Below are 21,968 nucleotides of genomic sequence, written 5' to 3'. Positions count from 1 at the left end.
AGTTCTCCAAAGAGTAAAACTCCCTTTGGCTTCAGTGGGAGCAAGTCCCAGAGTCCAGCTGCACATCACCACAAGGTTCCACTCACATACAGCGGTCAGACATCAATGATTTTGGCACTAGTGAGGCTACAGGCACTACAGAGTCAGGGAACAGTTCTTCAGGACCTTCCTTAAAGTGTTCCACAATTTGCTGAGTGCCCCCTCTGAAGTGGCTTCACCTAAAGTTAATTTTGTGCCAGAACAATCTGAACCACGCTTCACCTATCACCTCAGCCAGCCAGAATCACAGCACAGCATTCAGCCTGTCCCTCAACATGGGTTAATCATTTCACACGCCTCCTGCTCCTGGTGAGCCACTTAGAGATGTTGCAGTAGTGCATTTCATTGTCAGCTGTCAGCCTCAGAAAAGCACATCCTTTCATTAACTGACCAGAAGGTCTCATGTTTCCTGAATTCTGGAAGAACAACATTAAGACAGGTGAAGTGATGCATTCAACACACTCTATCAAGGCTCACTGAAATGACACAAACTTCCTGACTGGTTGCACTAAAACATACCAAGGAATTCATCAATTTCTGATTTATTTCCAAAAGCAGCTGTGCTTCTGTGACAGTTCCTCCTCAAATACAGCTTGGATCAAAGCACAAACAGCAGAAAAAGGTGAAGAGGAAGAACAAGTCTCGGTCTGATGTGAAAGGCTCAGATCTCATGGTCTGGAGATTAAATCTCACAGGTATACACATGCATGCACATGGAGGGAACCATCCCCAGTTAAATTCTTGCAGGTTCTTTACCTTTGTGGAAGAGCTCTTCAGCCAGTGCAGCAGTGATCCCATTGATCTCCTGCAAAGATTAAACCATTGCAATGAAGTGTTACACACTTACAGTTCAAAGTGCATCCTTGGCCAAAATAAGTCTCCCTTTTTTGCTGTGGTACAGGACTTTTAAAAATAGAAATCAACTCTCATCACATCTTATAGATTCTCTTTGTAACTTGAAAATACTTCATCAAATTATTTCATTTCATAGGTTTTTCGTTTCCAAGATGGAAGATACTGAACTACATTTAAATAATCACACACTGCATGTTTCCAAAAAGGGCAACAGCAACTAGAGCAATTCTTACTGACCATCATCAGCCCAATGCCAAACAAAGCCTGGTTTTAAAGAAACTATTACCAGTACAGTTTTCTTCAAATTTGAACATTAGACTAACCTAATGCATGAATGTCCTGGCCAAAACCAGGACAATTAAGCACTCAACATTTCCTTAGAGCATCACTAATACACTGATAACTTTAGATTAACAAGTCTACAGGGAAGAAGAGATCTGTAAAAATTAGTCTTCTGGACTTAACCTCCTTGCTGAAGAATAATTCAAAGTCCCTGTTCACCATCCTCTATCTTCTCTGCCCTTCTGGACCTACACAGTGCTCAACCCCCTTTCTACACACTGACAGCTCCAGGAGGAAAAGAAAAAGTCTGGAAAATTCTCCCTGTGGGAATTTGTTATTTTTCAATCTAAAGGAGCACAAAGGTCGGTACAGGTATTTCCCATACTTCACAAAAGGCAAATGCTCTGTAGAAGTCCAGAAATAGTTCTGAGCTCTTCCAAGAGCTCTCTCTAAGGCTCACAAGAAGAACAAAAAACTATCTGTGATAGTTTAGGCACACACATCTCATTTTAAGGTAGCTGCAAAGGACAAACAGGCATTACAGATCATCACGAAATGAGTATTTGATGAGTTTACTTCACTGACAAACCCCTCATGATTCATGACAAGGAAATAAATCCATGGGCCATCTGCAGCACAGTTCAGCTCATCTGATGAGGCAAACATTTCAGACAAGCACATTCTTAGTATAACTGAAACCCCACTCACTGAGGAGGAACAGTTTGGAGAAGCAGCTCGAAGCTGCATTCCGAACAAAATCCAACAGTTCTGTTATTGGATAAAGCCAGTTACACTCACCTGGCATGCAGAGATCTGACTGAAACCCAGGCTCTGTGTTCCCTTCATCATCTGGGGGACACAGCAGAATTTTCCTACCTTTATAATCGAAACAAGGTCATGACGTGGAGTATTGTAGCCCACAGAAAAGGAGCTCTAGTCCTCTGTCAGACCTACAAGAGGCCTCTGTCTTCGCTCTCTTATATGCACCAATCCCACAGAAATCCATTGTTTGCAGGTGTCTCTGAACAGCAGCTTCTGGGTACTCAATTATTTTCTTTTAAAACCTTCTATCTGGAAGTTAAGAAACCAAATCTAAGATGACAAAGTATAAGACACTGCAAGGAAGTAAGCACCCCCATATCACTGCATACCCCTGTTCAACACCAAAGCAACAATAAGGTTGTACACTGCTGTCACATCCAACTGCTGCTCTTTGCCAAGCCAGACACAGCTTTCCCCTGGAACACAAAGGCTGCAAAGCACTTGTAGTGTATTTACTGTGGTTATTTCTACACCAGTTTAGTTCCATTAACCTAGGGAATAAGATTAAATAATCCCTACTGGAAATGCTACAAATAAGAATAGACAAGAAAAAAAATAATCACAGAATCCCAGGCAGCTTTGGGCTGGAAAGGACCTTAAAGCCCATCTGGTTCTAACCCCTTGCCATGGGCAGGGAAACCCCCCACCAGCCCAGGGTGCCCAAAGCCCCATCCAACCCGGCCTTGAACCCTGCCAGGGATCCAGGGGCAGCCCCAGCTTCTCTGGGCACCCTGTGCCAGGGCCTCATCACTGTCCCTGGGAAGATGATTTTTTTTCCCATAATACCCAATTTAACTCTCCCCTCCTCCAGCTTAAGAACATTCTCCCTTGTCCTGTCCCTCCCTGCCCTTGTCACCAGTCCCTCTCCAGCTTCCCTGTAGCCCCTTCAGGGACTGGAAGGCCGCTATAAGGTCTCCCCAGAGCCTTCTCTTCTGCAGGCTGAACCAGCCCAACTCTCTCAGCCTGCCTCCATAGCAGAGGTGCTCCAGCCTTCTCTGGCCTTGCTCCAAGGGCTCCACGCCTGTCTTGTGCTGGGGACCACTGAGCTGGATGCAGCATTGCAGGGGGCGTCACTCCAGATCTGAGGGGCAGAATCCCCTCCCTTGACCTGCTGGTCACACTTCTTGTGAAGCAGCCCAGGGGACAGTTGGCTTTCTGGGCTCTAAGTGCACACTGCCATGGGTGAAAGTTGAGGTTCCTTCCTGTCAGTGTTGCGCTGATCCAGAGCTTAGATATCATACTTTAGCTTGATGGACCTTTCTTTCTCAGGAAAGTACTTAACAGGTGACTGAAAATAGGATGCAGGCTCTCTCTTCACAAGCAGTCACATGGGGGTGGAAGTTACACCAAGAGATGTTTTAGTTCAATGCAAGAAATACATTTCTTTACAGTGATTTACTTGACCAACCTTCCCAGGGACGTGTCAGAGTCCTCATAACTGGAGGCTTTCAAGATGCAAAAGGAACATCCATCTCCATGCCAATCTGGTTATGATGATGAGATACTTGGTAGATAGAGGTGAGAGGCTCCCTGAATCAGCCACAAATCAGTAGGCTCAAGCTGGTAAGTACTACTGGGGTGCTGTCACACAGCTTGTGTTTGAGACAGATCAATCATGCCAGTCTGCAAAAGAGCACACAGACACATCCTCTGAGCCCTTACAATATGCTTGAGTGGAAGAGAACTGTATGCTTCAAGGTTGTAGAAGACACAGGCAAGGCATGTTACATGGGATCGTTAAGGATGGGCCTAGGAGAGCTTCATGGAATTAAAGAGATAAAACTAGGGAGAAATAGGAAGACCTGTCAGAATTTAATCTATTATTTAGTATTATTTCTACCTTTATTCTAAATGAAGTAAAAGAACAGCACAAAGCACAAGGAATAAAGTAAAAGCAACAAGGTTTCCACAGCTAGTTTAAGACAGAGTGCGTTATGAGTTCTGCTCCCTGCCAAGAAACCAAAATTATATATTGATGTACACATCCTTGCTTTTGTAGGAGTAGGATTCTGATGAGCATAAAACATCAGTAGCAGTGAACTGTGTAGGCAGGATGACAGTGTGTCATTTTTGAATTCTTGGTAAACAACTACAGATGCTGCCCTCTTGTATACATGAAAATAAATCCCCGTGTCTAAGGTATAGAGGAATCCTTCCTGTGGAAGCAGAACTGGTCTCATCACGTAATAACATCAATATTTTGAAAAAGTTAAATTACTTTTTGATTTACAAGATGAGAGGCCAAAAAGGAATCTCACAAACCGTTACTTTTTCAGAAGCTATAGCTCAGAAATAGTCAAGTGGAATGTTCTTTTAATTTGTATTAATTCCACATTGAATCCTGTACATCCAATTTTAGCCTAGCGCATTTTTACAGCTGAATGTACAGCTGGGACCTCTGGAAATAAGAGCTTTTATTATGGAAATGCTGGCATAGTTTTAGCTAGGGTCGGCACACGTAGCCTACTGTAATGTGCTTTAAAACTTGAGATGGAGACCAGATGTCTGAGGCTTAACAGTAGCAAACCCTGTATGCCTGAAACACAAGCCTCCCCAAAAATGTCATGCAAGACTGCTGCTCCTGGCATAACTCTCATTGAGTTAAAAGGTCAAAATGAACCTCATTGTGCTTGCTTAAAAAGTAGACGGTAACAGGAAATGTCTTGATTTGCAGATACAAATAAAAATTTTCAGAATGAGAAGATGTTGAAGAGCATAACAAGTCACACCTGGGTACATATGAAACTATGTGATTGGTGAAAGAAAATTTAGTTGTGTTAAAATGGGTAAATGCTAATATTTTGAAACTGCTGATTTGGTTACTGACCAAAGATTCCTCAGCCAAAAAAAAAAAAAAAAAAGAAAAAAAAAAGAGTAGTGGAATGTCAAAGCACTTTAATTTATTTGTCTGCATAATTTTATACTAACAGGTGAGACAGTCTGGTCAGGATGAGACGATGGACTGATACTGCAGCAAATGATCTGAGAAAATGAGTTCTCTTTGGCAAGGTTCATAAGGCAGTTGTAGAAATGCCTGATCATCTCATTAATGTGGGTTTAAAACGAGAGTTCAGGATTACGAGTATAAAAAGTGTTGATTATCAGATAAATGGAGTCAGATGGACAATGACGTCCCTTCTCATTTTTACTGTGTTTAATGGAAAGTGACTTTGCACACATTTTCTACATATGAATACAGTCCTTTCATTTTCTATCCTTTCTTATTTCTCACTTTATTCCTTATCTTCCTATTTTTCATTCACCTTCTCCTACGCTTCTCAGCTCAATGCAGCTGTTCATTATGTCTCCCTCCCCCGGTCATTTCACACAGGATAAATTGACACTCTGAGCTCTGCGTTAGTCTGCCATCTCCAGATGCACAAACGCTTGCCTAGCTGGGGCTGGGTAACTAGTAACACACTAGTGCTGGTGTGGACATGGTCTAAATCTAGGAGGATAATCCTTGATCTCTCCCACAGCTGTTACTGGAGGAGAAATGCATTTTCTTGCAATTCTGATGATTGTTTTTGCAAGTGATTACTGCACAGAGCTGTGGAGTGTCTGTTTCCAATTCAGGCATTTGAATAAAAGAATAATGAGAATAAATGCAGAATAGATTTTGGGGAATGCTTTCATGTATACTAAGCGAGGTGTTTGGTCTGAGAAACCTGTCACCCATCCTAAATGTCCACATGGACATCACCTAAACTTCATTAATTTATCTTTACCTTTTTTCTATCCAAGTTTTACCCAATTCTTTAAGACATTTATGATTTCCATGCAGGGAAATTCAGGTCCTTTGGATTGTCCCAATGCTTCCTGGTACAATCTGTGATATAAAAATTCTACAGTTTTGTAGTTAAAATTTCCCATTTTTCAAATCCCTGTCCTGGTTTCAGTCAGGATGGAGTTCACTTCATTTGTAGCAGCGGATGGAATGCTGTGTTTGGGAGTTAAAATGAAAACAGTGCTGATAACACCCTGATGTTTTTAGTTGCGGTCAAGCAGTCAAGGACTTTCTCAGCTCTTCATATTTCTCTATTAATGAGGAAGGAGGGGACAAAGCCAGGACAGGTGACCCAAATTGGCCAAAGAGAGTATTCCATGACAATTACGTCCTGCTCAGTATAAAGGGGGGCTGATGGGAGGAGGAGCGGGGCGGCTCCAGGATGCGCGGTTTTGGGGGGATGATCAGGTTCCAGGACGGCTCTGGGTGGCACGGCCTGAGCTGTGGGTTGGGTGAGACACTGCATTGGGTATCAACAGCTTCATATAATTTTGCTCTAAAGTCCTGTTAGCTTTGTTATATTTTACCTTTCTGCTATTCTAGTAAACTCTCCTTATCCCAACCCACGGGCTTTTGGTTTCTTGGTTTTGGGTTGTTATTTGCCCCTTCCTTCTCCCTTCCCTTTCCTCACCCCCACCACACACCTCTCCCCCTCCTCTTTTCCTTTAAAGAGCAGGCAGCTGCGTGGATCTCAGCTCTCAGCCGGGGTGAAACCACGACAATCCCTTCATCAGAACCACAGTTTCTGCTCTGAATTGATCAGTTTTGATTGGTTATCGTCAACAATGTAGAGATTTCTGCTTGCTCAAAATAGTTTACACCAACACATATAAGTATATATATGTTCTTCAGGCCTTGTTAACATGTCATTTAGAACTCACAAATATGCGTAATGTATTGCAGACATCATTTATGTTCAAATCTTAATCTTAAAGAAGTATAGATTTGCTTAATATTTTAAAATATCATGTATTATACACTGAATTTTACCTATGTTTTCCCAGTTTCAAAGTGCAGCACCTGTTGTAGGTACACTGTGGACTTGGAGGAGATACTGTTTTGAAAGGCTGTAGCAGATGAGCCTTTCTATGGGAGCATTTACACTCCCTTTTTGATCACTGCTTCCCAGAATCTTCTAGAAACTACAAAATGTATTTTAAAAATTAATCATTAGAAAATACTGATGTAAAACTGAAGGTCATAGTTGTGTACAAATTAGTGATAATGAAATCATCAAGTGTGCAGATTAGATGTTCAACAGTGGTAGTTGAACCCCAGTGAGCTCTAGAAGTAAAATAATGCACATTAAAGTGTTTGAATCAGCATGAACAAAAAATGGATGGTCACTCTGGTACTCCTTAGCATAGATTCTCACTAGGCAATAGGTCAGCAGTAAAACAATTCCCAAGAAACCTCAACTTTCTCAATCAGAACTTTTTAGCTAAGTGTATAAGATTAGTACAAGTTATACAGGTTTGCAAATAATGGACATGGGAAATTTATCATGTTTATATTATATCTGAGGAGAGGTGGACCAGCATAAATGTCATGAAGAATATATTCTGAAGTGAGAAATATTTTAAAATAGTGGATTTTTATACACACAGCATGAAAAGAAGTAAAATGGTATGAAACCAAATTTTATATATCTTGTTGTACAATGAGCCAGTAAAATCAATGGTATTTGTCAAATATGTGTGTATGTGTGCATGTGATTGGCTTAAATATATGTTCAGGTATTTGGGTGAGAAGCCTCGTTTGTGCTTGCCAAAAGCTACATAAATCCCAGCTCAGGTACAAGATGAAGATGGTGGAGCCAGTTTTTCCAAGCCAGAGAAGTTGGGTGCTTATTTTAGCCTGGAATGATTTCAAAAGTGACACTACATCAGTACTAAAAGAATGCTAAAGCAATATAGCTAGAGTCAGCATCTCGTCGTGGTTATTCCCAGTTGAAAAGTGCACTGATAACAAAGAAAGGGAAAGTTACTTACCAATAACCAATTTCTTTTGAGCTATCTTGTACGCATATCTTGCTTTGCAAGTGATCATTTACTAAGGCTCTTGAAGTCAAGGACTTTTTTTCCCCCCCTTCTTTTGCACTATCTAGAGAGATTACATATTTTCCAGTCTCTGTACTCATTTCATTCTCAGACATGAAAGACATGCCTGCAGTAAGACCTTCCCTTAGCTATCAACTACATGTTTCTCCAACATAAAGAGACTTCCAGAGAAAACACAGGGAGATCTGGAAGTGAATGCATGAATCTCAGAAGAATCTCAAGCACTGTTAAATATCCCTTTCTTATTTGAGTGTTTGCTTCATGAACATTCATGCCCTCTTGTGTGTTTGTAAGAAGATGTTTAGACTCTCCGGTGAAGACTGGCTTAACTTCTGGACATTCATTCATAGAATTAGTCTGAGGTTTAGAAACTACTCTATATTCATTCATTTCCTTTTGAAGGTAGTGAGCAAGATACTTCACTGGATATATGCAGGTCTATAGATTTTGAATGATTGCACTTCCTTGTTGAATCAATAATGCACAATTAATGTTTCATGTTCCTCAAGAATTCAGGAAATCAGATAGAAGTTTAAACCCAGTTCTTATTTATTTAGAATCTAATTTATCATATATGAACTCAGTTCCAATATTTTCTTTCATAGCCATTAAGAAAAACAAATACCCACATAGGTAAGAACTGAGACGGAATCAAATCTTTTAACCATTTTAATGTATCCAGTTTGGTATCTTTAAATGTAAATATATTTACATATATATTTGTTGCACAAATGATAAGGACTTGTTCTTTTAGTTAATTGAGAAGTATTTATCACTCATTTTGTCTTATATGAATTGTGTTCAGTAATTCCATAGAAATGTTTCCTACAATTTCAAGCTTCTGAGCAGTTTTTAAATAATTATAATTTGATTAAGCCATCACCTTGGCATATTCCTTCCCTAACTGGAATCCTCTGCTCTCAATGACATTGGGCAGGGATACAAGAGAGAACATTTACTCATAGGTTAATAAAAAACCTCAAGATCTGACATTTTGTGAACTATCAACTTAAAAAATTGTTTTATGACATTGGGAATGCAGTAGTTACACTTGGCTTCAGACTAGTTCAAATATTAGACCTTAATACGACAGTATCGCTAACTTTTTTTAGGTTTCTCAAGATGTTCCTAAAATTCATACTTACACGTATGGTCTTCACACAATACACATAACATTTTATTTTGTTTAAATTCAGACTCCCTGTAGCCTGGTTCCAAAGACCCAATGCCTGTTTGCAGCTGGAGTGCATTACGTGATTCCATCTTCTACTTCAGTTTAATATAAAAAACCCCTGTTACAAAAATCCAGTTTAAACTTTCTAGGAAGTCTTCACAATGCAAAACAAAACACAGTAAATGGGAAACTTCCTTAAATTACATTGATACTTCTGTCTCAAAGACTGTTTAGGTACACACAATGTAACTCTGCAGAATGAATTCACATGAATTTTAGTCCATTATGCATATATTAGTCTGATTCATGCATTTCTGTAGCTTCTAGGGTAAGAAGCTATTTAAAGCTTAGTTTTCTGGAAAAGGGTTTGTTTTTTCTCAGCTAGCCACATTTCTGTATATCTATGTGTTTCACTACGCTGTGGTACAGTATAGGGGGAAGGTTAAGCCCTAAAAGTTACTGAAATGCATTGTGTCAGTGACAGAATACTCTCGTTACTAGAAACTAGGCACTTTATTTTGTTGCCTTTATTTCAGGCAGTGTGAAACTTGGGGTTTTGAGTTGCTGTTAAAAGCTACACAAATTCTTTTAATTAAATAATTATTTTGCTGATAGTATCCAATCTGATGTATGGCTGAAAGTTCAGCCGCCATTCAGGGTTGAAGCCATTTTGTCCTTAGTGTTAACCTAGTTTTCATAACTTTTTCACTGTGGTAGAGTTAGCTCAATGAGAGGAGAATATCTGTAACAAGTAGACAGTATTCCAGATTACAGATCAAATCTGATTAGCTCAGAGTAATTACTTTGAAATATTTTTTGGGTTTTATCCATTTTTTTATCCCCAGATAAAAAATCTATTTCTTTGTCCCTGAATCTAGCAATGGCAAGGACAAAAATTACACAAACCCCAGTGATGCTTGCAGTAGGCAGCAATGAAGGAAATGTTTTCACTAATTTGAAAAAAAAATAATGAGCAAGACCTTATTTGATGTTTTGGTTAGAAGACCACATAGTATTTAGGGGTTTTATTAACCATATAATTCCGCTAATATCCAATATTCAACTCAGGCCTCAATATTATATAAATGACTTTGAACTTCATGCCTCAAATTTATAAGATAAAATATACAAACAACCATGAGACCTCCAAAAAGTTAACTTAAATTATATTGGAGTCAAGATTTCTTTACTGTTTCATAATCTGTCTTTGCCATGTTGCTTCTGATTGTGGCCACCGACTTGACCTGCTGTCACTCAGACAGTCTTCAGACTGTCTGGGGGTGTTTTTTATCATTTTAATCACAGGGCATTATCGAAAATATTTGAGTGTAGATGAAAATTAAATGTTTTGTGGATTGTATCAGCTGACCATATTGTAATTGTAAGAGGTTCTAGGAAATTTTAGTTTTTCCTAAAATATCATAGTTTTTCTGATAGTAATGTTTATTTTAATTGTACTTGTAATTCTTTCTTCATCAGTTGAAAGACTTCAAGATAAAATCACCATGCACCCACAGTTACAGATTTTTTGTTTTTACAGGATTGTAAAGAAAAGATATATGGGGGTTTTTTGGTAAAGGTCCTAAAATGTATTTTCTATAAGTCAAGAACACTGACTAGTACTTAGTGGTTTTTTAAGATATTAGAGATCTTAGTCCCTCCATACAGTTGTCATGCCTCAAAAGTCATGCATCTCCTCTAATTCCCCAGCACCTGTCTCTCCTGACTAATCATCACCCGTGAATGGGCAATTACTGTATTTTAAAAAACAAAAGCCTTCTTTATACAATTACTGGGTGCTCCTTAGTCATACCTGTGCAACTTGTTTTTCAGGGGGGGTATTTCTGAAGCTTCCCTCTCCCTGTAAAAATCTGAAAATATAGTAGGAGGATCTCTAACAGGAGGACTGTGACTGTTTCTGTGCTCAAAATCTATTTCATGGAAGCAATTTATTTTTTTTTTCCATTTAAACTAATTGAGGCCCTTGTGAGAATTTCACGACACAATCTCATGAAAAAATTGACTAAGGGAGGGAAAACAAAACCTGTGATAAATGGTAAATTTCTGTATATGTTAAAGGTCATAATATGGTTCTGGGGGATGGTTCTCATCTTGATAAACAATTCGGAAACATGAAGAACTTGTGTAAGAGCAGAGTAACTTCAGAAAGAGGGAATTGAAAGAGAACCATGATAAGATTCAACATCAGCAATTTCAAAGCCTAATGAAAATATTTTCCTATTTGTCAGATAAAGTGACGTTATCCTTTTACTCAAAGCACCTTGTTGTACCAAGGTACCATGATCTAACTCTACTGGAGTCTAGAATGCCTAGTCACAAACACCAAGCCTCTACTCAGCCAGATGTATGCAAGATCCCTTTTGGAAGCCACATGCATATAGTAATGCCCTGTACTCAAGATGTCTTACTAAGAACTGCAGTGGCTGTTAGTTTCCAGGATAAAAGCTGACTTGTGTTGCTAAACTCAGGATGCTTTTACCAGAGACCAAAACCATTGAAAGGGGAAATGTCAATCATCTGGATGACCCAAATTTTATTCATGGCACCTGCAAGTCTCTTTCAAACCACATAACATCACTTCCCATTGACAAATATTAACAGCTGAATAAGAATTGAAATGGGAAAACATGGGAAAATTATGATCTTGGGAAGTCAGAAACATTTGGCAATTAACTAATTTAGGACTTTTGAGAACATACGTCCTCCCACCACCAAATGATCATGATGAAATTTTTTGTCTGTCAGACAGGAAAAATGTCTACTGTACCAATATCTTCCTCAATCCATTATTGAGATATTGGTACTGTTGGGTTTGGGTTTTTTTCCCACTATTTATTGTTTAAAATTGTGGACTTTGGGGTATTTTATTTCAATTTTTTTGCCATTTTGATCCTTGAATAACAGAACTGAAAACAGAAATGCTGACTCAATGTCTTTAACAGTGACTGAAAAAAAGAGATGTGTAAAAATATTAAAGTTGCATAATCTTCTAAATTAATGTCACATTGAACTAACAAACCAAATAAAATAAGGAGGGTAACACTTTGAGTATTAGTAGACTAAGCTACAGTTTTCTTTTATTATCCCTACTGCATTATAATTCCAAAAGACAGCATTTTTTTGTTTCTTATATGAAAACCAAAAGAAATCAGTAATATTCTCAGAAAAGATTTTTTCTTTTTTTTTTTTTCTTTTTAGAGTGTTTCCATTAGGTCAATTAGAAATTCTAAGTAAGTATCTGAAGTATGGGACACAGGGGGAAATGGACAGCCCCTTTTCAGTTGTCTGTGGAGACAGAACCAGGGGCAATGGCCTCAAGTAGGAACATGGGAAGTTCTGCACCAATATGCAGAAGAACTTCTTCCCGTTGAGGGTGACAGAGCCCTGGGACAGGCTGCCCAGAGGGGTTGTGGAATCTCCATGTCTGGTGATATTCAAGACCCATCTGGATGCCTCCCTGTGCAACCTGTCCTAAAGAACCTGCTTTGGTATGGGGGGTTGGACTCGATGATCTCTCGAGATCCCTTCCAACCCCTGTGATTCTGTGATTTTGTGAAGTTTATGTAGTTTTAGGGACAATCTGTGTATTATTTCCTGTATTGTAGGAAAGAAGTACACAAGATTTGTCCAGGCTTTCACAGGTAAAATCCTGAAACGATATACAAAATTAGTTTATTCATCAAGATAATATGGAAGGACTCACTGAAAGAAGAGTTAAAATATTTTTGTTTCTAAATATGTTAAAGTTCAATTCTGTCCGTGACCAATCCTATATTGCCTAACAATATTGAAGCAATATTAAACTGCTGGAGATTGCTATAGAAGTCATATAGTACCTGCTTTCCAGAGATTATATGTTAGTATGTCTTCCAAAATAAGGTTTCAGTTCTTTTACCACTCTATCCATCTTTGAATGGAATAATATGTTAGATACTTACAAGGGAACGTGGGGTCAACAAATGACAGTTTTACAAAAATATCATAGAAATACAGTATGGGATTTAAAAAAACAAAAGCCAAATCTAATTCCATGTTCTGACTACACTAGTCACACCACTTTCAACAGTAACACTACTTCAAATAGGAGATTCTGTCTGCTGGGGACAAGAATGGCCAATGTGATGATGCAAGGAGTCAGAATAAGCCTAATATTTCTTTCAGAAATAATTATTAGCTTTTGATTTCTGATTTGTTCAGAGACTTGATGTTGCAGTTCAGGAAAGCATTCACCAGAGTTTTGGAAAAGACAAGCATGGTGGAACACAAAAATCTTTTCATCTTTGGCCTGATTCAGTATCTCCATCCCTGTGAAGGTAGCCAGTTTCATATTCATGGGCATGAGAAAGAAGGAATTTGCAGCAAGGCTTGAGTCAGATGGAAAAATCACTTTGTGAAATTAGACCTACTGAATATTGTAGGATTCCTATAGATGAGTCAAGTAGTTAACTCATACATAAATGCTTACCACTGTGTTATCTCGGTTAACCTAATGGTTTTTCTCCTTTTTGTTTTGAATTGTGGATTCATAATAATTTACACACATCTTTTGAGATCTGTATTGCAGCATCTTACATTAGCTCTCTCCTTCTGAAATTCCCCATTCTGGGCTTTATCTATATAGTGTAAATGTAAAGTTAAAATGTTATACTTAAAGGAAAAAGTCTGAAACCATTTTCATGTTAGTCCTATATAACTATGTCATCATGTAGCTTAAAATATCCTCTCTGAAATTAACTGATGTGTTGCAGCAAATTGTTCTCTGGGTGGGCAGAAAGAAATTCTATTAAAGCTAATGAAAAATGCACATCTGTGGCACAAGACCATATCTCCAGAAGATAGAAGCAGTATGTGGAATAACTTTCTTTCAAATTTAAGCCTGATCACTGAGCTCTTCCTATGAGAGAGGCAAGCTCATCAGACTTTGGAGAACTCTGGGAAAGTTTGATACTCTGAAAAATTTTGAAGCAGAAACCTTGTCAAAATAGTGAGCAAATCAAATTAAGTAAAGAATTAGGTTGTTTTTTTTTTTTTTAATATGGCTTGATTCTGACACATAATTTTAATTATTTCTTTTTAATTTCAAATATTCTGAACAAGTTGCACCCAGTCCTCACAAAGCAGAATGACTTTGTTAAGCCTAAATCTCAGGTTTCACCATGTTAAGAAGTACTTTAGATACATTACATACACATAAAATCATTGTTTGTAATTTACAAAGGACAGAGAATCCATTAGTAATATTAGGATCTGTGCTTTCATGAAGGAGGTGTAGTGTTGGTACATTAGAAGATGGATTTACTAGTGGAGCAGAGCCAAACATCTGTGTTTCACTGCATACATTAGTTTTGGTCCCAGAAAACCAGGAACCAACAGAACTGAGCAGAGAACATCAAACTCTACCAGTCAAATATTGCTAGGTTTTTCTTTACAGAGCTTTTTTTAACATGTCAAGGAATAAAAAGTCAATGATGCCTTTAGTATAACCATTATTTTTGTGATGGTTTTAATACAAAAGGATTCTTGTCATTCTGTGGAACCTCTTCATGGCAAGTATGTTTTTATCAGAAAAATATGCTTCTCCCCATCCCTCCCATGATATACACAGTGCTCAAATCTTCTTCGTTTGCTTTCTCATACTCAAAGGTTAACTCAGGGGTCTTTGGAATAGCTGAAGCGCTGTTTTAGCCAGATAGAGGTTGAGCTTAGTCCTTACGACTGGACCCTGAATTAACTTCTGGACTTCTGAGGAATAAATTTGCAACTCTTAGAGATTAATTTTGGCCTAAGATAGCTTGCAAAATTAATGAAAGCCAGGACATTATTTCAGAATGAGATAAATGTTCCTCTTCAAATGGATGTTGTGGATGTCCATGGCAGTGTTCAAGGCCAGGGTGGATAGGCCTTTGGACAACCTGATCTAGTGGAGGGTGTCCCTGTCCATGGCAGTGGGGGCTGGAACTAGATGATCTTTGAGGTCCCTTCAAACGCAAACCATTCTGTGATTCTGAGATTCTAAATAGAGTGCTTATGACTAATAACCAAGAATATTCATTGCTACAGACACTAGAGACAGCTTTCTGAATATGGCCTTTCTTCATTACTGTGTCTCTGTATCTATGATTACCTTATCTGTAATTCTCCTGTAATTGTTGATAATCTCTTAGAGACCAGCCCTCTAACTTTGGCACAGACTGTAAGCAGGAGTCACCACTGCATATTTCTGTCATTAAGATTTCCTCTGCCAAGGCTCACACACACTGTATTTTCAGAAAAAAAAAAAAGTATAGTGCCTTTTCTTGAATGCAAGATGGGAACTTGGGGGACAAAGTCCATCACACTGTAAGTGAAGACAAGGTTCGTGACCTTGAAACTTGAGTATCCCCAAGTGCATAGGACATGATGAGATGCACCCAAGAATCCCAAAGGAACTGGCTGATGTAGTTGCCAAGCCACTCTCTATGATACTTGAAAAGTCATGGCAGTCAGCTGAAGTCCCTCATGACTGGAAGAAGGGAATAATTACAGCCAGTTTTTTTAAAAGGGTACAAAGGACAATCCTGGGAACTATTGCCCTGTCAGCCTCACCTCTGTGCCTGGGAAGATTATGGAATAGGTTCTTCTAGAAGCTATGCTAAGGCACATGGAGGACAGGGAGGCAATTCAAGACAGCCAGGGTGGCTTCACCAAGGACAAGCCCTGCTTGACCAACCTAGTGGGTTTCTACAATGGAGAAAAGAAAGCTCTGGGAAGACCTTATAGCAGCCGTCCAGTACCTGAAGGGGACCTGCAGGAAAGCTGGGGATGAACTGTTTATAAGGGCATGTAGCAACAGGGGCAATGGTTTTAAACTAGAGCAGGGTAGGTTTAGGTTGTTCATTATAAGTTCTTTATTAGGAGGGTGATGAGACACTAAAACAGGTTTCCCAGAGAGTTAGGGGAGGCCTCATCCCTGGAGACTTCAAGGTCAGGCTTGATGAAGCTCTGAGCAATCCAATCTAGTTAAAGGTGTCTCTGCCTACTGCAGGGGGATTGGACTAGATGACCTTTAAATGACCCTTCCAACCTCACACATTCTATGATTCCGATGGAAGTGAAGTACTTGAAAGCTGTTTCTTCTTCCTTCTGACTCTGTTCCAGCTGTTTGATCCCATGTCTGTAAGTTATATATCATTAACTACAAACCAGCAGAAACAGTGTTTGAGGTCAATCTGTATGTCACTTATTTTTAGCTTTTTTTGGCACCATAATATAACTACCCAGCTCAAAATAAGTGCAATGACCTATGTTTCTTCAAATCACAAGGTCTCACTTCACCATAATTTGCATGAAAAATAGTATATACTCTTTTTTTTTTTTAAGAAAAGAAGACAGGATTACAAGGAAAAAAGAACAGATGCATAACATAAGCAACATAAACTTTTTTTTTCCATAGTGGCTTTTTATCTTGCCTTTCTCTTATGTCTTGCCTTTTCTATTCATATAACAAGACAAATATGATGACAATTTATTTGTTTTCATAGTCAGTAATTCTGGGATTACTTTTTAACTTTGGGATTTTTTTTTTTAACTGTGGGAGAACAGGGGTAAAACCAAGAAGTATATTTCATCTGGCAAAGTAGGGTTTTTTTATTGTTTGTCTTTTTTATTATTCAATTCTTAGACATTTCAAGAGTAGACATGAAGTTTATGAGTCTAAATGTTGAAAGTAAACAGAATTCAAGCTTCTACATTTTAAAAACACTTTTAAAACCAGAACTTCAACTCCAAAGTCCTATAAAAGTTTTGTGTATTTTAACCATTCTCTCTTCTGCAATATTAATTGAGTTTAACCAAAATATTTAAATACTGGATTTATTAGCAATTTAGGAAAAACATTTTCAGATATTTAAAAATAAAATGTCCATTCAGTTTTCTAGTAACATATTGACTGAAATCAGAATCGTCATTAAACTAGTATTTGGGATTTCCAGTAACTCATCCTTTGATGTATGAATGTAAATACCACTCATTATCAATGTTCATGACAATTAGAAGACTGCTTTGTGTTACCTGCTACAGAAAAAAACAGTAGAGGAAAGAAGCTATGCTTCCAAAGGAAACACCTAGTCCAGAATTAAAATCCTGGACCCTGAATGCTCCAATAAATCAGCTCTGCCTCACATCAAGTCCTGACTAAGGCCACTGTTCACCTTTTCCAACAATTTTGTGCTTTATTGCATAGACTGAGGAATCTAGAAAACTTCACAGATGTACTTTATGATACAATGTATAAAATTTAGAATGTATAATAAATAATATAGAATATCAAGTGTGCAATTATACTATATAATCCACAGTGTACATATAGCTATACCGAATATAACATGTATAGAATATATGTGGCACATGAGATATACATAAATATATATAACTTTCAATATATTTATATGCATACATTTACTATATAGGATATCATATGTAACAGTCTCATCCTTTAAAACCATTTAAGTTTATAACTTCTGATAAGGCTCACAAGCTAAACATTGACATCACATAATTGAATATTTTACCAGGCAACATAAACCTCAATTGGTTGAAGAAATTTAGCTGCAATAAATGCCTTTAGCTTCACCTTTTACTTTGGTTGAAACTCCTGGAACATCAATGTTAGAACTGATTTCACTGGGGAAAAGACATTATGCACTGGAAAAGATTTATGTCAACACACCAATTTTCTATTCTTTTTTTTTTTCTGCCCTGAGCTCAAGTGGAAGAAAAAGAATTGTCTGTGGGAAAGTTACAGCACTTCCAAGTTTACATAATGTGCTGTGGCTGCTCTCAGGTTGGCTGCAGATCGTGGAAGCATCAATAAATTTGGTATCTCAGCAAAATAGACAAGTTCTTTATAGTGATCTTTTCATGACCATTGTAATAAGTAATTGTTCTCAAACCTTCTATGACTGTAAATAAGCAACTAGGGCAAAGGGGAACCATTGTTCCATCACTAGTAACACCCTGAAAGAACTTCAGATCTTGCTGAGTTGGTGCCTGTGGTAGACTATGGCTGTGAATAGGTAACCAGGTCAAAAGGGGAACCATTGTTTTATCACTAGCAACATCCTGATAGGATTAAATGAGTTAACCAAATAAGATACTGAACACAACGTAGAGGAGGACTACGGGGGACCAGGACGACCCCCACTACCAGCTTACACAGCTACAGAAAAACACCGGAATATGCCACGTGTACCCGGAACTACGGGACTATAAAAAGGGGACTCCAGAAGGGTGAGGTGCGTGCCGTTTGCAGGAGCAAGGGTCTCCTCCGGACGCCCAGCGCTGATATTTGCCTATATCTTGCGGGCTTGCTTAATTAATAAATTGTTGTTTGGCTTTATCAACTGGAGTATGTCTCAAATTTATAACAATTTGGTGCCGTGACTCGGATGCAACTCGCGAGATGGGACTCTTGGTCTTATCAGGGAGGCGCCCCGCCTGTTGTTTGGCGGCCTTGGTAGCCCATTTCCCATCTCGATTGCACCGACGAACCCAAATTCCAAGATATTAGGCAAAGGAGGCCGGCAGACCCTATAAACTTTGTGCACAAAGGTCCGGACGAAGACGCAGGACGCGTGAGTATCTGTGGGGGAAATCCGTTCGGTCTGGGTCGGGGATCCTGGAAGCGCGGCGAGTGTGTGTGTGCATGAGAGGGGGACCGGCAGCTCGCATTCCCCAAGCGAGTGCGGACCCTCAGTAGTGCGGTTCTCATTGCCCGCGAGGGCGTGAGCCACGAACCAGGGGAAGCGAGTGAATATATTGTTGACTGAGTGCGCTCCAGACGATGGGACAGAAGAAGAGCAAGCTGTCTGATCCCATGGGTAGCCCAAGGGTAGTGCTACACGGTAAGCCGCCAGACAGTCCTTTGGGGTTAATGATTGCCCACTGAGGGGACTAGCTGTCTAGGCGATGAAAGAATAAAGAGTGTATGATATGGGTAACGTGAACTGTGTAACTACAGTGTGACCTCCTGAGAGTGAACAGGGGAAATTTGGATACTACAGTGTGGCCCTCTCAGGATGTATTGCCCCTGTGAAGTTTGTAGGTAATTATAGGATGGCCGCCTCTAAGGCAGTCAGTATCTCTAATGATGCTTCTTCCCTGGCCTGGGGGATAGATAAGTTTTGCAATCTTGAGATGCACTGATCTTGTCCCTTACCCCAGGGACAGGATTGGGTGAAAAACTGCTGGCTCCATTAAATTATCTGGGCTGGCAGAATCAGTGCAAAAAGGCTGTGTGTATTCAAGCATGTATGAGCCATGGGGGCAGGGCATTCCCCTTGCCACACCTTAAACCACTGATTAGGGGTCTTCCTGATAGCTTGAAAATCTATGTGCAAAGCCTAAAGGAAAAGATTCTGCGAGCAATTGATCACAATACTTGCTACCCCAACTAGCAGAAACAGCCTGTTTTAACATGGGAGATTTAAGAAACCTAATCATAGAAGGTATAAAGGAGGCTGCTCCTAAACTTTACTAAAGCCTTTGAGATTGAGCAGGAAAAAGATGAGACACCCTCAGTGTTTTTACAGCGACTGAGAGATCAAATGAGAAAATATTCGGGTATGAATCCTGAAGATCCTGTAGCACAAGGTCTTCTGAAAGTTTATTTTGTGACTAAAGCATGACCTGATATTAGGCGAAAGGTACAGAAGATAGATGGTTGGAGTGAAAGATCTTTGGAAGATTTACTAAGAGAGGCTCAGAAAGTGTTTGTGAAAAGAGAGTAAGAAAAGCAGAAGCAGAAAGCAAAAATGATGGTATCTGCTGTTGATGAGGTAGTAAAGAAAAGAACAGAGCCAGTCTCACCTAGAGATAGAGGGAAAAGCTGGACAAAAGGAAGTGGGAGGGGTGTGAGAAACATGAATGAAGGAGGAATTGGCCGAGGTAGGGGAAAACTTTGGCAATCCCTATGGGCTGGTTTTCTCTCAGCAGGATGTTACGGGTGTAGCAAACAGGGACATCTTAAGTGAGAATGTCCTGAGCTAAGAAAAGAAGAAAGGGTAATTCCCTTCATGTCCTTTGAACATGAATAGGGAAGTCAGGAGTTTATTAATTTAAGGTCCTACCAAGAATCCTTGATAAAATTGAAGGTGGGACCCCAGGAGGAGGACGTTGTCTCCCTGGTTGAGCTTCTAGGACTTCCTTAAATTTTATACAGACCAAAGTATAACTGCATCGGGGTAAAAGGGAAAGGATTCCCAGTCCCCATGTTTGAAAATACCACTTTAAGATTAGGTGATGAGAAAATTTGTGGGCAATTTATATATCCCTGATTCCGGAACTAATTTATTGGGAAGAGATTCGATAATACAATTAGGATTGGAATTGAAAACCCAGGATGACCAAATTGTGGTATCCATGGCTTTACTAACAGAGGAAGATGAAAATCAAATTGATCCAATAGCGTGGGTGCGAGAGGGTAATCGAGGTGGATTAAACATTACCACTTTAAAGATTAAACTTAAAAGGGACAATGAAATTATTTGCCAAAAACAGTATGCTATTTCATTGGAAGGCTGTAAAAGTCTCCAACCATTTATAGAGAGTTTAATTAAAGATAAGCTTTGGAAACCATGTATGTCTCCTTTTAATACCCCAATCTTATCAGTAAAAAAAAAAAAAGACAACGAACAAACAAACAAACAAAACCCCCGATGGGTCATATCCTTTGGTACAGGATTAAAATACCAGATGACCACAGATGGTTTAGTGTGATTGATTTAAAGGATGCTTTCTGGACCTGTCCACTGGACCCTGATAGTAGAGACATGTTTGCTTTTGAATGGGAAGATCCTTTCACAGGACAAAAGCAACAATTTATTTAGATGGACAGTTTTACCTCAGGGATTCACTGAATCACCAAATTTATTTGGACAAGCATTGAAACAAGTATTAGAAAAGTTTAAAGTCCCAACTGAAGTCACCCTTCTACAATACGTAGATGATCTTTTAATCTCAGGGAAAAATAAGAGAATCGTAAAGGAAACAACAAATGCTTTGCTAAATCTCCTAGGGAAACAGGGACTAAAAGTATCAAAAAAACCAAACTGCAGTACATGGAAAAGAAAGTTAAATATTTAGGACATCTAATCAGTGAAGGGAGACAGAAAATAAACCCTGAGAAGATGAGTAGTTGAGTTACTTCTCCTGAAAACTAAGAAAGAGCTGTGAAAATTTTTGGGATTGACAGACTATTGTCGCCTATGGATTGAATCATTTGTACTAAAAACAAAGGGATTATATTTTAAATTGTTAGAAGAGCCTAATGACTTGGTATGGAGTAATGAAGAAAAAGAATTAATACAAGGATTAAAACAAAACTTGATCACTACTCCTGTGTTGGCACTGCCCTCCCTTAACAAACCATTCCACTTGTTTGCTACCATAGATAAGGAAACAGCCCTGGGGGGGAGGTTACTCAAAAGTGGGGAGGCAAACGACAGCTAATTGCCTATTTATCTAAACTGCTGGACCCAATATCCCGAGGGTGACCTGAATGTGTACAGGCAATAGCAGCCACAGCCCTCTTGGTGGTAGAAAGCAGAAGGCTAACTTTTGGAAGAGCACTTATAGTAAGCACTCCACATCAAGTAAGGACAATTCTGACTCAGAAGGCAGGAAGAGGTCTCACTGATTCTAGGATTTTGAAGTATGAGGCAATTTTAATGGAAAAAGATGATTTAGTTATAACTGCTGAATCATGCCTCAATCCTGCCACCTTTTTATCAAAAGGGGAGACTAATAACCAAGAACTTGAGCATAACTGCTTAGACATAATAGAATATCATACTAAAGTGTGACCTGACTTGAGGGACATACCCTTGCCAACAGGTCTCCGTTTATTTACCCACTGGGTAGTACAGGCACTAGTGGACCACTTTGGAACCAA

General features: G+C 39.0%; 1 pseudogene across 1 annotated transcript in view; it reads right to left on the bottom strand.

Moving 5' to 3' along the window:
• The window catches only part of LOC311195307 (nischarin-like), a 441,558-nt pseudogene that overhangs the window by 198,628 nt on the left and 220,962 nt on the right, over positions 1-21,968 (bottom strand). The window contains exon 4 of the transcript in view: positions 796-844. The product of the transcript in view is annotated as a nischarin-like (transcript). The remainder of the gene's footprint in view (positions 1-795; positions 845-21,968) is intronic.

Source organism: Gallinula chloropus (genome assembly GCF_964237585.1).
Source record: "Gallinula chloropus genome assembly, chromosome: 10".
In the NCBI taxonomy this organism is placed as follows: Eukaryota; Metazoa; Chordata; class Aves; order Gruiformes; family Rallidae; genus Gallinula; species Gallinula chloropus.
The sequence above is the reverse complement of the archived record's forward strand: the minus strand, read 5'-3'. Positions and strand labels throughout refer to the sequence as shown.